This window comes from Lathyrus oleraceus, chromosome 5, assembly GCF_024323335.1.
Source record: "Lathyrus oleraceus cultivar Zhongwan6 chromosome 5, CAAS_Psat_ZW6_1.0, whole genome shotgun sequence".
NCBI classification, from domain to species: Eukaryota; Viridiplantae; Streptophyta; class Magnoliopsida; order Fabales; family Fabaceae; genus Lathyrus; species Lathyrus oleraceus.
The window spans coordinates 191,120,309-191,122,626 of record NC_066583.1 but is presented as its reverse complement, the minus strand read 5'-3'; the positions used below and the strand labels follow the sequence as shown (position 1 = coordinate 191,122,626).

At 35.0% G+C, this 2,318-nt stretch overlaps 1 long non-coding RNA gene across 1 annotated transcript; it reads left to right on the top strand.

Annotated features, from left to right (window-relative positions):
* Window positions 1–410: 410 nt before the first annotated feature.
* On the top strand, window positions 411–1,628 carry LOC127087772 (uncharacterized). Its single transcript, XR_007790028.1, has 3 exons — window positions 411–472; window positions 1,150–1,372; window positions 1,537–1,628. It is a non-coding gene; the product is annotated as an uncharacterized LOC127087772 (long non-coding RNA).
* Window positions 1,629–2,318: the final 690 nt, after the last annotated feature.

Sequence of the window (2,318 nt, the reverse complement as noted above, 5' to 3'; positions counted from 1 at the left end):
GTTTCACACTTATGAAAGCGCTTTTAAGGTAAAAGCGCTCTTATAGGTCTCAGTCTCACACACTTATGAAAGCGCTTTTAAGGTAAAAGCGCTCTTATAGGTCTCATGGGTTTCACACTTATGAAAGCGCTTTTGAGGTAAAAGCGCTCTTATAGGTCTCATGGGTTTCAGACTTATGAAAGCGCTTTTAAGGTAAAAGCGCTCTTATAGGTCTCAGTCTCACATCTATGAAAGCGCTTTCATGGTAAAAGCGCTCTCATAGGTCATTTATAAAAATTATAATAAATCTAATATTACAAAATCCCTGACTTTCAGAAATCCCTCTTTCACTCTCTCTCGTTCGAAGCTCTCGCTGCCCTGGAAAAAATTCCACAGAGTACCTGGAAATCTCAACGATAAACACTGCAAATTTGAAAGAGACTGCATTCGAAAGAGAAGGATTCAATACCTGGAAATCTCATTGCGTTTTAAGGTTAGGTTTTCGTGTCTTTCTGTTTTGCCCTAGAAGTCAAAGAGTAGGTGGTCGATTTTGGTTTGAATGGACTTGCATTGCTACATTATGGGTTATTTATTTGTCAGTATCGATTATTAGAGTTTGTGACTATGTTTGCTTAATATTCTGTAACTTACCGAAAGTTTCATCTTGTTCTGATATAAATGATATTCTGTAACTTGCATCGCCATTGACTTAGAAATAATGTTGGGAGTTCTAATAGAATCAGTGCCTTTTCAACATTTGTTTAAATTTGCTGAGAAAGTAGGAAGGAATGAACTGATATGTTTGCACCATTGTATCCTCATATTCTAACTATTACTGAAATTTTAGAAAGTGATTTTGATGTTAAATGTTGGATACTCAAATGGAATAACTTTGTCTGCTACAGTGATATATGTGATATGGTTTCAAGAACTTAGAGCAATGTCTCATATTTTGGCAATCCTATTACATGTTGGTTTGAATGAACAGTTAAACTTCAAAATGTACATTCATATTTTGGCATAACTTTGTCTGCTACAGTCATATTTTGGCAATCCTATTTAATGTTGTAAAATGATGTTTTAATATTATGTGAATTTTTAAGATGGTCACTGTAGTGTAAAATGAACCCTGATGGACTATATGTACATTTTTCATGTGCTTGTCTGCAGGTTGTTGAGTATCGTGGTGAGCAAATAGGAGGTCTTGAGGATCTGAGGGAACCATATATGTTGTTTTCTTCCTTTATAGATAAATTCTTGCTTAGCTTTTATTACATGGTTTGCGTCTAATTGAAAACTTCACGTCTTTGCCCATTTCAGGTTCTTACAAAATCGGTACTGCGTCTGAATCTGTTAATGCAGCTTACATATTTTCTAGAAAAGATCTTTCTCGGTATGTCTTTCAGCTTAGATATTATACAAACCCAAAGCATGTGTTTAATAATTTAGTATCTAGAATGAATCATTATGTTCAATTATTCATGTTAAGCTAATGAATCAAGTTACCAAAATATGTTAGTTATGTATGTTGCTTTATTATTTGACCTTGATATGCAGGCCTGCTATACAGATTCCCTGCGCAAGCAAAGCTGTTGTAGCTGTCCGGTTCTGTCCTATATTTTTTAATCTCAAAGCGACAAACTCAGGTACTTGTGCACTTAGTATAGTTCTGTTTACAACCAGTAACTATGTACAACCAGTTATATGTGGTACTGTTCCAATTAAACTGCCTGTGTGGGATGTATTCCGTCTTAAATCTATATGACCTCTTACTAGTAAAGATCATGAGTGGTGGCCTAGAGGTTCAAAGTGATTCGTCTGAGCTAATTAGACAGTTTTATATTATTTAGCTCTAGTTATGCATTAGGAAGCAGTTATGATATTTGGAACTGTGTTTTGGTCGCAACAAGCTCTTGAGTTCTTGGAAAGGAGACAGACAAAAGACTCAAAATAGTGGGACTTAGACGAGTTTCACCCAATAAAAGAGTGTTAGAGTTGGTATTGTTAGCACTCCTTTTATTAATATTAGTCCACGTAGTTTAACTATTGATATACCGGTTCGTCCATTGACACACTAACCTTATATCCCCATCGAGTTGATAATTTAATAAAATTGATAATGTGAATTGAATTTCTTGGTTCTTGAATTTCTTGGTTCTTACTTGTGAATTGAATTTCTTGAATGATCGATTACTTGGTTCTTGAATTGTTCATGTGCATCATATAAGTTTCTTGAATTGTTTTATACGTTATGACTTATCCTTGATGTTGTTTTATATGTACAGCGCTCATTCCCTGTGTTTCCGTGAGTTTGACCTTCTCGACGTTGCTGTTCGGTA